This window comes from Canis aureus, chromosome 1, assembly GCF_053574225.1.
Source record: "Canis aureus isolate CA01 chromosome 1, VMU_Caureus_v.1.0, whole genome shotgun sequence".
NCBI lineage: Eukaryota > Metazoa > Chordata > Mammalia > Carnivora > Canidae > Canis > Canis aureus.
Window position 1 is genome coordinate 77,696,759 of NC_135611.1, and position 18,627 is coordinate 77,715,385.

Sequence of the window (18,627 nt, forward strand, 5' to 3'; positions counted from 1 at the left end):
CAATGGCATTATTAGACATGGATTGGACCTTAGATGGGTTCTGAAATAGGGCAATGAATCGCTACAGGCCACAGATCCACAAAATACTGAAGATAACCAGGAAGTGAGCTGAAAGTCAAACCCAACACTTTAAATGATTGTGCTTCCATTGCTGGCATGATCACTCTAGTTGCATATGAAAATCAATTGTTAACCATAGAGAATCTACTATGAGTTCAACTCTGATGAAAAATTTTAGAAACTATAAAATATAATTAAGATATACTTTCTACCTCCAGTAAACTTAACTCTAGTTGAAAGACAAGAAAACACACATGAAATAATTGACAAGGTGATATCATGAATTAGTTTTAGTATTAAAAAGACATAAAGGAGATAACGTGGATTATTCATTAAGAATCCTTGAACTATTTAATCATTTTTTAAAAAGGAAACTTGGTTAAGATGTTTATAAAACCATTTATAAAAAATGGGTCCTTTGAAATGATCCCCAAGTTACAATTATGGCATTTCCACTCAATGAATGGTCTCACGCTATCATGTAAATTTTCTTCCCCCACCAAATTTGGTAAGTTGAGCATATAGAAACTAACTCAGTCTTGAGTGCAAGTAGATAGGAAGAGTTCTGAATTTTAGTAAGACCAGCAGATAGTAGCCTGATAAAAACTTTGAAGCATAATACAAACAAGGAGGGTTCTGACTTAATTAAGAGATTCAGAATGAATTGAAGGAAGCACTATCACCACCGGAGGAAATCCAGCTCAGTGAGAAAGTACTAAATCATATTTAAGCATTTGTTTACTTAATAGTTTCTTCTAAAATCCTTCTTAAATATATTTTTAGAACTAGAGCGAGACTTAGCTGTTTATAAAAGTTGTTTCTCTATAAAACCAAACAAATTTAAAATGTGCTTTTAAAAAAAATAAAAATAAATAAAATGTGCTTTATTTCAGGGGTGCCTGGGTGGCTCATTTGGGTAAGTGTCCGACTCTCGATTTCAGCTTAGGTCATGATCTCAGGGTCATGAAATTGAGCCCCCTGTTGGCCTCCGAGTTCAATGGGGAGTCTGCTTGAGATTTTCTTTCTCTCTCTCTCTCCCACTGCCCCTCCTCATAACCCCTGAGCATACACTCTCTCCAAGATAAATAAATAAATAGTTTGTTTAAAATACAATGTGCATTATTTCTGTTGAGAAACTTCTAAGATTCCTAACTTGTTAGACCTTGAAACCATTGTTCAACTGATGCCAATTATATTCCAAAGAAGAATATTATGAATGTAAATTTATAAATTAATAGCAAACATCACTGTCACACATAAGAATTTAACCTTTGAAACTTTATCTGATGAGCACAAAGACACCAATCAACATAGAAGAATTGGTACATCCGATTTATTTTTATTTGCTGATTTCTTCCTAATATTCTTATAGAATCCTTGGATATTGTGTGAAGACTTTCAAGACCATTCTATAGATAAACAGGTGTATGTTGAGTGGGATGACTCCCTAAACATCAACTTAAGCTCTGACAGTAAGGCAAAACTGTCAGGGTCAGTCATTCAACACCAAAGTCAAGATGATTACATTCTACAAATTACACATTAAACCTGAGAAAGAAGCTATCTATCTCGAGTCTATTTGAGTTCTTGCTAAAACCAAGTAGAAGGAGAAGGCAAAGGACAAGAAAAGAGGTGACAGAGAGAGAAAACAAGAACCATGAAGCCTTTAACCCCTTCCCCCACAATGCGACTGGCTTGCCTGGCATGCACTATTTGTGTCCTTGAAAATTCATTCAACTTTCAAGAACTAGTTTGTCTTCTATATTTCACCTTAGGCCTTTGAACCAATCCTGAGACCTAAACAAAAATACCTACCTCTAATAAAGATGGATCTATCAAGTCTAGCCCTATAGAGAAAAGAAATTTATAGTCTTAAGCAAGAGAGGAGAGTGACCTTGTTAGCATAAGTACAATACGAATACATTGAGCAAGAGTACCAGTGTGAGTGCTGTAAAGCATCCAAGAGGAAATTAGCTGTTTTAAACCATGGAACTAATGTGAACCATTGCTAATAACTGCTTATTTATCACCAGCATAAAAAGATAATTTGGCTAAGCTAATGAAGTAATTCCAAGCTTTTAACTGAATGCTAGTTATTAATTGAATGTTACTGAAAAAAAAACAGGGAGGAAAACTTACACGAAGGAATGAGTGCAACCAGTTTCTATCTAGTATATTAATATTTTCTTGCTGGTGCTGGATAATATTCCAGTTGCATAAATTTAAGGATTTTAAACTGTTTAAGAAGACTCCCATGAAGAAGAAAAAAAACCTAGATTCAGCACTTTATCAGAATTACATAAAATGCAGAAGGAAATGTGTGTGTGTGTTTTCCTTTGGTTTGTCCTTTCATCTCACTGCAGGTCAGAAAAAAGTCCTAAATATTGGACCCAGACAGACGTAATGTTTAATCCTGGCTAATACTTTCTATGATATGACCTTCAATTTATTGTTTAACTTTCTAAGCCTTAACTTCAACTTTCTCTAATTTGTGATAATAATATCTAGTTTAAAAGTAAACCTATTTAAAAAAATAAAAATAAAAAAATAAAAGTAAACTGGTTTATTGAGGAGTACTTATTTTCTGAAGTATAAACAATAAGCAATTTTATGTTTTTTTCAATACATTCCTCCATAGCAAGTCAGCTGTGTAGAACTAACTCTTCCTTCTGTCTAATGACTCCCTTAATAAAATTGTGGTAGATTTCACAACTTTTTAGTGAATTTTGATTATTAGAACAATCTTATCTCAGTATTGGAAGATACAGTTCTTTTTTTAAAAGATTTTATTTATTTATTTATGAGAGACACAGAAACAGAAAGGCAGAAAAATAGGCAGAGGGAGAAGCAGGCTCCATGCAGGGAGTCCAATGTGGGACTCCATCTTGGATCCCAGGATCACGTCCTGAGCCGAAGGCAGATGCTCAACTACTGAGCCACCCAGGTGTCCCTGGAAGATAGTTCTGATTCAAAGTTCCCTCTGCCTCCAAGGTAGGATAATCTATGATTCTAGCAGTCTGGAGTTGAGTGGAGCTCCTCATGTTTGCCATCTACCCACCCACCCAACCTCCTGCACTCTTTCCCTTCTCTTTGCTGATCTCTTAGGAGTTGGGCAAGAGTGAGAGAAAAAGTAATAATGAATATTTCCTTCTTTACTGTGCAAGATTATATTTCTCTCTTTGGATACAATGGCTGTTGCTTAGGTTAGTTATGGACTCTAGAAAGAGGAGTAAACATCCCATCATACTACATTTTCCACATAGACAATCCACTCAGCCTCCACATACTGTGACAAGACTGTGGCATCCAATCTCATTTACCCTCCATGGCTAACTCTCTGGCCTGAGTTCCCATGAAGCATTCAGGTAACCAAGTGTTTAGTGAGTTCCTACTATGTGCTAACCCTCTTCTAAGCCCAGAGGATACATTAGGGATCAAAACATGGAAAAAATCCTTGTCCTTACACAGTCTAGAATATCCTAGAGCCTAAGAGAATGAAAAGAAAACATACTAAATAAAGAAAAATGCATTTGTTTAGATGGGGAAAGTGCTATAGAGGAAAATAAGGAAAATAAAGCAAGTACAGGAGATGTGGAGTGCAGAAGGATGGTAACAATTTTAAATGTTATGATAGGCCTGGCTGAAATGGTAGATGTTTGAGCAAAGAGCTAAAGAAAGTGAGGAAGTAAATCATTTCAACATCTGGGGGAACTGGTTTCCAGGTAGAGGGAAGAAGCAGTGAAAAGTTTTTGAGGTTGAATGGTTCTTTAAGATTCCAAAGGACAGCAAGAAGACTAGTGTGTTTGGAGTAGAGCAAACAAGCATAACCATGACATAAAGCAGCCCAGTTTACTAAGGGTTGGAGTCTATGCACACAAGCAGGCTCATATGTTTGTATGCACATACATACATGCATATACATCTGAGGCAAGGGTAGAGATGGCAAATCCTAAGGAACAACATTCTTGATTTAAGCATATGAGACCATAATTCATATACCCTAAACAGACTATAGTAGAATATTTAAGATTGTGGGTACCAGAATCAGACTGAGTGCAAATCCTGGTTCTTGCACTTATTTTTGTGACCTTGTGAATGTAATATAACCTCCTTTCATCTCAGTTTCTTTTTCTGTAAAATAAAGATGACGATAAAATCTTATCATTGCTGTAAGATAATTGAGTTAATGCCTGAAAGCATATAGTATAGTGTCTGTCCGTGGTAATTTTAATGGATAACAAGGGTTAAGAATCACTGCTTACAACTACATTTGGTTCGTTCTTGCTAGTCAAGCTGAACTAAAATGTCACCTCAGAAAAGCTTTCTCTGATAGTCATTAGGGATGTTCATAAATATTCCAGTGTTCTTTCTGGGCACTTGGTGTAATTGGATTTTCTTACCTCCTTTGAAGTTAGATATGGCAACATGACTTGCTGTGGCCAATGAAATTTCAGCAGAAGTGGCATGTAGAACTTTTACATAGAAGTGACACATGTCAATTCCAAACAGAAGCTTTTAGAGCCAGCTATATATATATATATATATATATATCTGACATCCTGTGTTGCTCCAAACTATGATGATTAAAGCACAACAATCCTGCCACCTGACTATCTGCACTGCACTTGTAGCCTGAACAAGAAATAAGCCTTTGTGCTGTTAACCCAATAAACTCTGGAGATTGTCATTACAGCATATTCTAGTTAACCTTGACTGATACCTTTTTACTACATTATATAAAGTAGTTTCCTCATCCCCCAGTTACTCTCTAGCACACATTCAGATTTAATTTTCATTATGGTACTATATTTTTCTTCTTTGAAACCACCTCATTCATGAATTGTATAAGAGAATGGAGTTTTATGTCATTTTCAACTGTATCCTCAGCACACAACAATGGGGCCCAAAGGTTATTCAGGACTTAAAGATATTTGTTGAATTATTAAAATTCACAGCATATAAATCCTTTTATTTGGAGCCTTAAGATGCACCAACTTTATGTTAAATTCTACTCTACATGGAATCATTACAGGATATTTACAGCAAAGTTTAAAAATACATGATGTTCATTTTATTTAAATCAAAGTCCTAGGATATAGACACAACTTTATTGTTTCATAGTCAGAATATTTTCATGAATAAAGTTAAAATTAATATCAGTGGTCTGATATTAAAAGACCACCAATAAAAAGACAGAAATTGTCTGAGCAGATCAAAAAGCACAACCCAGCTTGTCTATAAGAAACCCACTTTGAATATAAACACATATATAAGTTAAAAGTAAATTGATAGAGAAAAATATGCCACAGTAATACTAGTCAAAGTAAAGCAGGAATAGCTATATTAATTTCAGAGAAAACAAACTTCAAAGTAAAGATAGTGGGCAGCCCTGGTGGCGCAGTGGTTTAGCGCTGCCTGCAGCCGGGGGTGTGATCCTGGAGACCCGGGATCGAGACCCACGTTGGCGTCCTGCGTGGAGCCTGCTTCTCCCTCTGCCTGTGTCTCTGCCTCTCTCTCGCTCTCTCTGAATGAATAAATAAATAAATCTTAAAAAAAAAGTAAAGATAGTTATCAGTGATAAAGAAAAGCATTACATAAGGATGAAGGAGTCAATTCTCCAAAAAGATGTAATAATGTTTAACATATATGCACCTAACAACAGATTCAAACTACTTAAGGCAAAAACTAATAGAAGTGCAAAGAAAAATAGATGAACCCACTATCATAATTGGAGACATCAACATCCCTCTCAGAAATGAATATATCAAACAGACAAAAAAATCAGTAAGGGCATAACACCACCAGTGAACTGGATACGATGGGCATCTGTAGAATATTTCATCCAACAAAACCAGAATTCACATTTTCCTCAAGTTCACATGGTATGTTTACTAAAATAGACCACATCCTGGCCCATAAAACACTCTTCAACAAATTAAAAAAAATAGATATCATACAATTTCTGCCCATAGACCAGAGGGATTAAACTAGAAATCAATGAAGAAAGACAGCTAAAAATCCCAAAATGCCTACAGATTAGACAACACATTTGTAATTCACACATGGGTCAAAGAAGACATGTCAAGAGAAAGTTTTAAATATTTTAAACTATGGAGTGCCTAGGTGGCTCAGTCAGTTGGGCGTCAAACTCTTGATTTGAACTCTGGTCATGGTCTCAGGGTCCTGGGATTGAGCCCTGTGTTGGGTTTCACACTCAGCAGGGAGTTTGCTGGAGGATTCTTTCCCTTTGCCTCTCCTCCTGCTTTTTCTCTCATTAAAATTAATAAATAAATCTTAATAAAATATTTTGAAATAAATGAAAATTAAAAATACAACTCATCAAAATTTGTGGGATAGCAAAAGCAGTGCATAGAGGGAAATTTATAATAGTCATTGCATATATTATAAAAGTAGAAATATATATAATGAGGAGTTTAAGTTTCTGCTTTGGAAACTAGACAAAGAAGAGCAAATTAAAACCAAATAAAAACAATAAATAATAAGAATTAGAGCAGAAATCAATGCAATTGATAATAGGAAATCAATAGAGAAAGGCAAAGAAAACAAAACCTGGTTCTTTGAAGAGATCAATAAAATTGATAAGCCTCTAGCCAAGTAAAGTAAGAAAATAGTGTGATCTATCACATCAAAAGACAAAAAAAGAAAAATCACATGATCATATCATTTGAAAAAACTGAAAAAGCAATTGACATAATCCAACACCTATTCACGATAAAAACTCTTAGTAGGGCTGCCCAGGTGGCTCAGCGGTTTAGCGCCGCCTTCAGCCCAGGGCCTACCTGATCCTGGAAACCCGGGATGGAGTCCCACACTGGGCTGCCTGCGTGGAGTCTGCTCTCCCTCTGCCTGTGTCTCTGCCTCTCTCTCTCTGTCTCTCTCTCTGTCTCTCAGGAATAAATAAATAAAATATATAAAAAAAAACTCTTAGTAAAGTAAGAATAGAGGAGAACTTCCTCAAGTGATAAAAACTATCTACAAAAAAACCCTACAGCTAATCTCATACTTACTGTTGAGAAACTCTAAGGTTCTCCACTAAGATCAGGTACAAGGCAAGGATGTCCATCTCACTACTCTTTTTCAATATCATACTTGAAGTCCTTGCTAATATAATAAGAAAAAGAAACAAAAGGCATACAGATTGGGAAGGACACAAAACTGTTTTTTAGCAGATGACATGATGGGCTGTATAGAAAAAGAAAATTTTTTAAGAATTTCTTTATTTATCCATGAGAGACACACACAGAGAGAGACAGAGATCTACAGAGAGGGAGAAGCAGGCTCCATGCAGGGAACCCGACATGGGACTTGACCTCGCATCTCCAGGATCAGGCCCTGGGCTGAAGACGGTGCTAAACTGCTGAACCACCCAGGCTGCCCTGTATAGAAATTTTTTTTTTAATGACAGAAATACTCCTGGAACTGATAAGTGATTATAGCAAGGTTGCAGGATATAAGGTGAAAATTCAAGTCAATTGCTTTCCCATATACCAACAATGAACAAGTGGAATTTGAAATTAAAACACAATATCATTTACATTAGCACCCATCAAAACAAAATATTTTGGTATAAATATATCAAAATATGTACAAGATCTTTCTGAGGAAAACTACAAAATTCTGATGAACAAAATGAAAGACCAACTAGATAGATGGACAGATATTCTCCATAGTCATAGATACAAAGACTTAACATGGTCAAGATGTTGGATCTTCCCAAATTGATCTATAGATTCAATGCAATCCCAATAAAAACCCCATCAAGTTATTTTATGGATGCTGGCAAAATGATACTGAAGTTTCTATGGAAAGGCAAAACACCCAGAAGAGTCAACACAATATTGAAGAAAAAAAAAATTGGAGGGTTGACACTACCCAACTTTAGGATATACTATAATGCTGCAGTACTCAAGACAAGTAATCAAGACAGTGAAGTAGGACACACTGAGCAAGAATAGACAAGTAGAACACAATACAGAGCCCAGAAATACACTCATATAAAGGTAGTCAACTTATCTTTGACAAAGGAGCAAAGGCAATTAAACAGAGAAAAGGTAGTTTCTTCAACAAATGGTGCTGGAAAAATTGGACATCCAATTAATCCAAAATTAATGCATTAAGACACAGACCTTATACTCTCACAAAAATTAACTCAAATAATAGATGTAAAGGTGAAATGCAAAACTATGAAACTCCTAGAAGATAACAGAAGAGAAGACCTAGATGACCTTGGGCATGGTGATGCCTTTTTACATACAAACACAATCCATAAAAGAAATAATTAATAAGCTAGACTTTATTAAAATTAAAAACTCCTGCTCTATGAAAGACAATGTCAAGAGAGTTAGAAGATAAGTCATAGACTGGAAGAAAATATTTGTGAAAGATACATCTAATATAGAACTATTATCCAAAATATAAAAAGAAGCATTAAAACTCTACAATAAGAAAACAGCCTGATTTTTAAAAATGGGTCAAAGACCTTAACAGAAACCTCACCAAAGGAGATACATATGGGAAAAAAGCATATGAAAAGATGTTCCACATCTTATGTCATCAGAGAAATGCGTATTAACACAATGACACATCACTGCATGTCCATTAGAATATCCAAAATCCAGAACAATAGCAATACCAAACACTGGTAGGGATGTAGAGCAAAAAGAATTCTCATTCATTGCTAATGGAAATACAAAATGGTGCAGCCACACTGGAAGATAGTTTGGCAGTTTTTTTACAAAATAAAACACACTTTTACCATACAATCCAAAAATTGTGCTCCTTGATATTTACCCAAAGGAGTTAAAAATTTATATCCAAAAAAAACCTTAGATAGATAGATAGATAGATAGATAGATAGATAGATAGATGGATGTTTAGACATTTACAGCGGCTTTCTTCACAATTGCAAACACTTGGAAATAAACAAGAAGTCTTTCAGTAGGTGAATGGATAAATGCACCGTGGTACATCAAGACAATGGAATATTATTCAATGTTGAAAAGAAATGGCAAGCCATGAAAAGACATGTAGGAACCTTAAATACATATTTCTAAGGGAAAAAAGCCAATCTGAAAAGGCTATGTACCGTGTGATTCCAACTAAATGATATTCTGGAAGAAGCAAAATTATGGAGACACTAAAAAGATCACTAGGAGAAGGTGGGGGGGGGAAGGGATGAATATCCAGAACACAGAGGATTTCCAAGGAAGTGAAAATACTCTGTATGATATTATAATGATGGATATATGCTATTATACTTTTTTCCAAGTCTACAAAATTCACAATTGTGAACAAGAGTGAACCCTGAGGTAAACTAGGGACTCTGGGTGATTATGATGTAGATTAAGTGTAGGTGCTTCCTTATTATAAAAAAGGGGGGGGCGGGGAACACATGTGGTGGCGCCTGAGTGGCTCAGTTGGTTAAGCGTCTGCCTTCAGCTCAGGTCACTTCCTTAGAAATTCCTCTGCTCATGCTCTCTCTCGCTCTCTCGCTCTCTCAAATAAAGAAATAAATTCTAAAAAACAAACAAACAAAAACAGTACCATTCTGGTGACTGATGTTGACAATGGGGAAAACTATGCCTGTATAGGGGTAAGGGGTGTATGAGAAATATCTATACCTTCCTTTCATTTTTGCTATAAACCTAAAACTGCTCTAAAAAATAAAACTTAATTAAAAGAAAGTTAAAATTAATGCACATACTCAAAGAAAAAACATCTATAATAATAATCATATATTTCTTGTTCATAACAGTAAAAGAGGCTTCTTTTTTTTTTTTTTTTTTATGATAGTCACAGAGAGAGAGAGACAGAGACAGAGACACAGGCAGAGGGAGAAGCAGGCTCCACGCACTGGGAGCCCGACGTGGGATTTGATCCCGGGTCTCCAGGATCGCGCCCTGGGCCAAAGGCAGGCGCCAAACCGCTGCGCCACCCAGGGATCCCGTAAAAGAGGCTTCTGAGGTTCTAAGAATGATACTGTTCATAGTCTTAGATTCCATCTAAATTTCAAACCAATTGAGAAACCAATTGAGAAATAAAAAATCAGGGATCCCTGGGTGGCGCAGCGGTTTGGCGCCTGCCTTTGGCCCAGGGCGCGATCCTGGAGTCCCAGGATGGAGCCCCGCATTGGGCTCCCGGCATGGAGCCTGCTTCTCCCTCTGCCTGTGTCTCTGCCTCTCTCTCTCTCTCTCTCTCTCTCTCTGTGACTATCATAAATAAATAAAATTAAAAAAAAAAAAGAAATAAAAAATCAGATTGATGGAAATAAAGACATAATTTTTGTTAATTAGACATGGGACCAAACTCTGGCCTCCTAATTTTCTTCCCTCTTCCTCTCTCACCCCTAAGTTTGGACCTTCAGAGACCCATTTATAAAAGAACATGGGTCTAATTAGAGTAAACCTGCTTAATCAGAATTGCAGACCTAAACTCCTTGAACCCTGAGAGAGGAGACAGAAATAGGTGTGGGTTCTGATTCACTCAATGGGACCCTAAACATGGAGGTAGGAGCAAGCACAGAGCCCAAGCTCCTAGAACCAAGCAGCTCTAAACCAGAGAAATAAAACGTATCTCCATATATCACCCATCAGGGAAATTGCTCCTCCTACAGGAAATAAGCAAGTGTGTGTCGGAACAGAGGCCAGAAAACTGCCTTCCATTCTCATTGCTTCTGGACAGCACAAACATCACACTTCACTGGAAATGTTAAGGAGTATAGGAGAAGGGGAGAGAAAAGTGCACCTCAATCTATAGCCAAAGCAAATCTCAAAGGCCATTAATTTCTTGTTTCTGAATGCCAAAGTCAAATTAACCACTTTTTTTAATGATAGTGGAGCAGTGCTGTCTCACTTCCCAAATATCCTTTCGATTCAAGACACCTCTTGAATGACAACATTGCTGTTTCCCCCTTTTCTTCCATAGCTATTATTAGAATTCATTTATGGACATTCAACCCATAGCTTAATAATTATGATTAGAAGGACTTACCAATGAAATCCCTTCTCTTAACAATGGCACTTTCACTACAAATTCCACCAAAAAAAATTGAAATCCTTTGTAAAAATGTAAAGTAAAATACTGGCTAAAATAAATCTTTAATGAAAGTTTATAATGTCTTCTTATACCTTTCCTATAAATGCATATAAATAGATAAGTTTCTCAATGCTAATTCAAGCAATGAATAATCTATTTCTCCTTGCTGATTCAGGCTGAGAATTTAGCTATCTAGATCCTAAACTGCTTATACTATACAGAAGCATCCTTCAAGCTGACTTCTGGTGTCTGCATCACACACACTAAAAAGAAAAATAAGTTATTTGTAATACAACAAAATGGTAGCTTAACAACAGAAGCATCCTCCTGACAAGAACACTGATCATTCTTAGATGAAAGTAGGAAACATAAGTGTTTGCCTAAAAAGATTCCATGGAACTCCCTACCTTCCTGAAATTGGGACACATAGAATGTAGGAGTTCTGAGTGATCTTAGAGATTATCATGTGGTGATTCTCAACCTGGCAGGGATAGGGAGCATTTGCATTATGAATCACTCTATTATGCTGAGTGAAATAAGTCTATCGGAGAAAGACAGTCATCATATGGTTTCACTCATATGTGGAATATAAGAAATAGTGAAAGGGATTATAAGGGAAAGGAGAGAAACTGAGTGGAAAAAATTTAAGAGGAAAACAAACCATGAGAGACTCCTAACTCTGGGAAACAAAGAGTTGCAGCAGGGGAGGTGCATGGGAGGATGGGGTAACTGGGTGACAGGCACTAAGGAGGGCATTTGATGGGATGAGACTGGATGTTATACTATATATTGGCAAACTGAGTTTAAAGAAAATATATATATTTTTATTTTTTTTTAATTTTTATTTATTTATGATAGTCACACAGAGAGAGAAAGAGAGAGAGAGAGAGAGGCAGAGACACAGGCAGAGGGAGAAGCAGGCTCCATGCACTGGGAGCCCGATGTGGGACTCGATCCCAGGTCTCCAGGATCGCACCCTGAGCCAAAGGCAGGTGCTAAACCGCTGCGCCACCCAGGGATCCCGAAAATATACAAATTTTTAAAGAACCACTATATGCAATAAGAGATGACAATGAATGGAGACTGTTAGAAACAAGAAGGACATCATCACAGAAAAAGAACAATAAAAAATTCAAACCCCCTTTTTTTCTGATTAAAAGCCAAAGCACAAAGAAGTTAAACTGCTACTTCAAGACACATGGAAAGCTAAGTAAAGTCAGAAATATTCTCATTCTCTAGTGATTTAGGCCAATGATCTTTCCTCATGAGCCATTTATATTAAACACAAGCCAACCTATTATTGCATGTTTTGGTAATATCTTTGCTTTGTCCAAACTAGTAAAGGTGTGCATTTTTTACATGAGAATGACTAAGAGTAAGTCTATTTAAAAGTGAAATTAAGGGATCCCTGGGTGGCGCAGCAGTTTGGCGCCTGCCTTTGGCCCAGGGCGCGATCCTGAAGACCCAGGATCGAATCCCACGTCGGGCTCCTGGTGCATGGAGCCTGCTTCTCCCTCTGCCTGTGTCTCTGCCTCTCTCTCTCTCTCTCTCTCTCTCTGTGTGTGACTATCATAAATAAATAAAAATTAAAAAAAAAATAAAAAAAATAAAAGTGAAATTAATTTACAATGATGTATTAATTTCTGGTATACAACATAGTACTTCAACATTTATATACATTATGAAGTGATTACCATGATAAATCTAGCTACCATCTGTCACCATACAAAATTGTTACAATATTATTAATTATATTCTCTATAATATTATTAACTATATTTTCTGTACTATATCCCTTTGATTTATTTATTTTATAACTGAAAGTTTGTACCTTTTAATCCCCTTCCCATATTTTGACCATCCTTCCATTCATTGCCACCACCACCACCCCCATACCCTGGCAAGGATCAGATTTTTCTCTGTATCTATGAGTCTCTTTCTGTTTTGTTTAGTTTATTCATTTGATAGATAGAATGAATTTTGAATGAAGAATTATGCCAAAGCCCCTTACAATGCCCAGAGACAGTCTTGGACTTGAAGAGAGAAAATTCCTCCAGATTTGTGCCCATTCCAATTGTGATGGCAATATCTGTGTCTATTAATTCTCTTTTTCTTTTTTACATTTTATTTATTCATGAAAGACACACACACACACACACACACACACACACACACACACACACACACAGAGGTAGAAACACAGGAAGAGAGAGAAGCAGGCTCCCTGCAGGGGGACTCGATCCCAGGTCTCCAGGATCAGGCCCTGGGTTGCAGGCGGTGCTAAACCACTGAGCCACTCAGGCTGTCCCTGTGTCTATTAATTCTAATTAAATAATTTCTATGGCATTTCTAGCATCTTGTTCTTCAAGAAACAGAGTTTTAATTTTATCTGAATTTACCATTAGTGCACTTCTCTTGAGAGGAAGACAGCAGATTCAATAGCAAGGCTACAATGTACAGCAAGGTCCTTGCAAGGAAGAAGTTTGTCAGGTCAAGTTTGTAGGGGAATCTAACATTTTAATTTCTTTCTTTCTTTCTTTCTTTCTTTCTTTCTTTCTTTCTTTCTTTCTTTCTTTTTTTACTTTTATCTATAGGTCAGATACTTAAGGAAAACTAGGGCACTCAAGAAAACACTGAAATTTTTACATCTGAAGTGAAAAAATAGCATTTATAATTGGTCATTAAAAATAAAGATTATGGCCACCCTCTAGCCAAATCAACAAGACACATTAAGCCAGGTTCAGCTGAAGACTGCAGTTATCTTTTGAAACAGTACTTTGCTCTTTCTATAAATGACAAATAAATTAAATATAAGAGACACCAAAATGTCTTTCAATGAGGGAAACATCATATATTGTTGTTCTTAGCCTCCCTTCCTCATTCTTTCTAAAATCAATAATTGAATAGGAGATCTATTATTAACTCAAATATGGCAAAGACTTTCATTTGAAATACAATGAATTTGTCATTCTACACAAGTCTCCTGTTCTAATGTCTTTTCTTTACTACTCTTCAGTTTAAAGAATGATACAGAACTACCTATTTAAAGGATTAAAATAAAAAGTCCCTCCAAAACCCATAGTACCAAACTGATATTATAATTGTTGACACACCTTCTTTTGTTATTTGTGTAGCAGTTAATCATTCCATATATATTAGCTTATTATGCAATACCTTCAGCAGCATTCATATATAGAACAATAGGTATTCTAGACAAGTGTTGAATAGAGAAGGAAAACAAGACTTTGAAAGATTCTATGGCTTGTCCAGAATCACAAAAGTGGTAACCAGTAATTCCTTACCTCCCATTCTTAAACATTGGGGTTTATATACAACTCCCACAAAATACCTTAGAATGTTAGCATTTCACCAAATAAATCTTAGTAAAAATAGGAGGAGAAGTTTTTCAAAGATTAGGCATTGCCCTTTAGAGGTCTCTTTTGTGATCTATTCTAAATGAATGAAATCAAGTCATAAAAGAATATTAGAAGCAGTTGGCCACTCTGGAACTTTCAGGAGGAGTAATCACTTCGGAGCTCTTCGTTGGACAATGCCAAACACTAATTCTTGAACTCTCACAATGGTCTCTCTTGTTACATTTATGATTAGGCTAATATTTGAAGCTTCAGAGCTATCACACAAACTAATGCAGCTAACTTTAATCAACCCAAAATGTAAAGCTGGGCAGTGTTTATACATAAAAGTTTACATCTGAAGGGCTAGCCACTAATAACTTACACACTTGGAAAAAAGTCATAGTATCATTCAGGAGGAAAACTGTTAACATCCCAGCTAAAACCTTAGACGTACACACAAAAATCTCATTCAAAATGCCCAGGAAAATGTATTTAGTTTTTGTTTTGTTTTGTTTTGTTTTATAGTTCACTCCAAAAAAATATTTTTTAAGATTTTTTTTTTGTATTATTCATGAGAGACACTCAGAGAGAAGCAGAGACAAAGGCAGAGGGAGAAGCAAGCTCCCTGCAAGGGAACTCAATACAGGACTCGATCCCAGGACTTGTGGATCACGACCTGAGCCAAATGCAAATACTCAACCACTGAGGCACCCAGGCATCCCTAAAATATTTTTAAGACCTAACTAACATATCATAAACTGAGACTTGAGCATTAAGTTCTTATTTATTTCACCACTTGAAGGGGCTCTGATAGTATGAAAGGAAGGAGCCTTCAGTTCAAACCAGGGCTCTGCTTTGCCATATGCTAAGTAGCATTAGACAAATGACTTCACTTTTTCTAGGTTAGCTCCTTTTATATAAATTGGAATATATATATATATATATATATATATATATATATATATATATATGAAGGATTCTTATATATGGGATAAATATTTATATGGGAGAACAGAGACTGGAGAAGTTAGGAGGTTGGGCCTAGGAGTAGATTGTCTGAGGGTACATTTTGGCTCTGCCACTTATAAGTCATATGATTTTAAATATATTACATACCATCAGTGTGCTTTAGTTTTATCTTCTGTGATATGACAGTTGTTTTATCTAAAATAATATAGAGATTACTTTGACAAGTTCTGATTTATCTATATTTATGGCTATTTTTTTCTATGTAGTGCTGTGCCTCAATAAACACTTGCTCTTTAACTTGAGCTCTTATTCAGTAGAAAAAGGAAAAACTAATCATATATGAGGCTTTCTTAGCATTTATTGGCCTTGCCAAAAATAATAGAGTTTTGTGCATTTGGGGACCATTATACAATGGTATAGATGGTATTCTGAAAAATAAGTGTATTTCTTAAATGCAAGAGTTACTCATAAGAGTACACTGAATGTACAACATCATTTTCTATATGGGAAATCAAATTGATAAAAACAATTCCAATAAATTGTGAATACAGGAACTAACAAAGCTAGGTAGGAACATGTTTTTAAACTAAGTCTTGTTCGGAATATTGTTAGAAGATAGACATGCAGGGGTGCCTGGTTGGCTCAGTCAGTAGAGCATGCAGCTCTTGATCTCCAGGTTGTAAGTTTGAGTCCCATGTTGGGTATAGAGATTACTTTAAAATAAAATCTTTTTAAAACTAAAATAAAATTATATTTAAACAGAGAAGACACATGTAGATAGGTCATTCTGGTTACGGCGAGTCAAATTCTGACTTTCTCTAGGACTAGGAATATGAATCTCAAGGAACCTACTATCACCTACCTAATTTTTTTCTATATAATTGCATATGTTTTAATTTGTATTCTAGGTGCATGTGCAATTATTTTGTGTCAATATTCTATCAAACTTTCCATCACAACCAGGAAATCAAAACAAGTTTTTCTGAAATGTATATTTTGCAATTCCCAACATAGTATCTGCTCTAGAATTAATATCATTAAAATGTTCTTAATTCAAAAAAAGAGGAAAAAATATAGAATTTAGTAAACTAGCAAGTAAGTAAATAAATATTTTTAAAAACAGTCTGGAGGCTTAAAATATCAGAGTACACTGAACTTATGCTCAAGTTTCTACACAGATGGCACACCAGTGAGAATTTATAAAAGTAACCAAGTTTTTGGATGGAAAAATCTATAGCCAATGCTGTTAGTTTCTGCTAACATCTCATCACAAAGCTATTGGGTAAGATTTAGAAAATTTGTATATTTTTAAACATAAGGCAAGTGCTCCTCTAATTTCCAGAGTTTTCCTAGCAACAGGATCTATCCTCAATTACACAGCTTGTCTTGAATGTGTGTTTATTGTGAAGATTTATGTTTATTTCCAGTGATCTAGATTAGCAACCATTTTTAAGAAAAATAATTATTTCAACAGCCTCATATTGATATTTTACAAGCCATGACATATTTTACCTGATTATATTGGTGCAACTCATAGAAGAATTATTAAAAACATTGATTTGGGAAGGTGTAGAATTAACCATACATAGTTTTACAATAATTTATGAAAGCCCAATATGTGTCAGTCAGGCCAATACTTAGTGCTTCAACCTCCATAATCTCATTTAAGTTTCACAACAACCCTTATAGGGAAGCATAAGTTTATAGGGAAGCATAAGTTATAGAAACAAACATGGAATTGGCTTAATATTGGATCACACGGTCAGGCCAATGGGATAGTAAGTGGCAGAGCTGACAATGTGTATGTCTATAACCTTGAAGTTAACCTTTCACATCTCTTACAAATTGGTCTTGTAAAGATTTTGATTTTGAAACATGGTAGATTAGACCTTCTGATCTGAAAGCAACAAAAAATGCTAGAAAAATATGGAAAGCAAAAAGGAAGGAAGGAAAGACATTTTTAATTACTAAGTTGGCAAGGAAGGTAGGGAAACTTCACAAATCAATAATGAAATAAAATTATAATCTGGAAAGACAAAAAAAATCAAAGCAATTTTCACCATGAGGACATGTACCCAACCCTGGGCACACTGAGCTACTGTTTTGATAATTTAAAAGAGTGCTACAAACAGGAGACAAATGATAGGACCAGTTCAGAATGGGAATTCTATTAAGACATATCTACATAAAATAATTCTCTCAAAGGGCTATACTCATGGTGTAGCAGTGAATCAAACATAGATAAGACCTTTAGAAAAAGTCAAGAAAAATCTCCATTCTCAATCTTGGCACTGGATGGAGTAAAGATCTCCTCTGAGAATTAATAATCACGAAGTCATGAACTAGCCATATTTCAGGATAACCCCAGGACCTTAGGGCAAGATTTATATTAATTTTTTCCTGAATTACTGGTCTACCTGGGCACCTGACAGAATCAAATCCTCTGGATTGAACATATCTTCAAAAATACCCCCTGGAATTAATGTAAATGGAGTTCCATTGAACAGGAGCTCAACGTCAAAATATCTAAATATACACAAGGAAGAAAGGCACAAAAAGAGAAAGTCAGCAGAAAGAATAAGACTTTAGAAAAGGGAAAATATCAGGCTCATACTATAAAACCAAGTATGTTCAATACATTTAAAGGTATAAGAGAAAAAAAATAAAAGTATAAGAGAGAGGAATGACATATAAGTAAGTAGCCTATAAAATGACTAAATTGATTTGTTAAAAAAAGAGAGAACTTTTAGAAATACTACTGAAGAAGAAAAACATGGTGAAAGGACTGGTATTCCCCAGATATCAAGAATAATAATAAATTATGATAAAATAAAAATCAAACATTTGTTATCAGTATAAGATTAATCAAAAAGACCAATGGAAAAAAACCAGATATTCCAGAAGAGAATTATTATTCTTAATAATAATAAAAGTAATAATACTCTTTACTGAGTATTGTAAATAATCAGTAGAAAAGAGGAACTATTCAATAAATGTCACTAAAACAATTGATTATGTATGAAAAAAATTAATCAAATCCTTGGCTTAAAATTAAAATAAATTCTATGTGGTTTAAATAATTAAATGTAAAAGATAAAACTATAAATCTTTTCAGAAGATTGTAAAGAAGAAAATCTTTAGGAACTTATGGTGATGATTTTCTTAAATGCAACACAGACTAAACAAA

The 18,627-nt window shown here is 35.3% G+C and overlaps 1 long non-coding RNA gene across 1 annotated transcript in view; it reads right to left on the minus strand.

Moving 5' to 3' along the window:
* LOC144288571 (uncharacterized) overlaps positions 1-18,627 on the minus strand; it is a 276,551-nt gene that overhangs the window by 81,558 nt on the left and 176,366 nt on the right. The window lies entirely within an intron of this gene.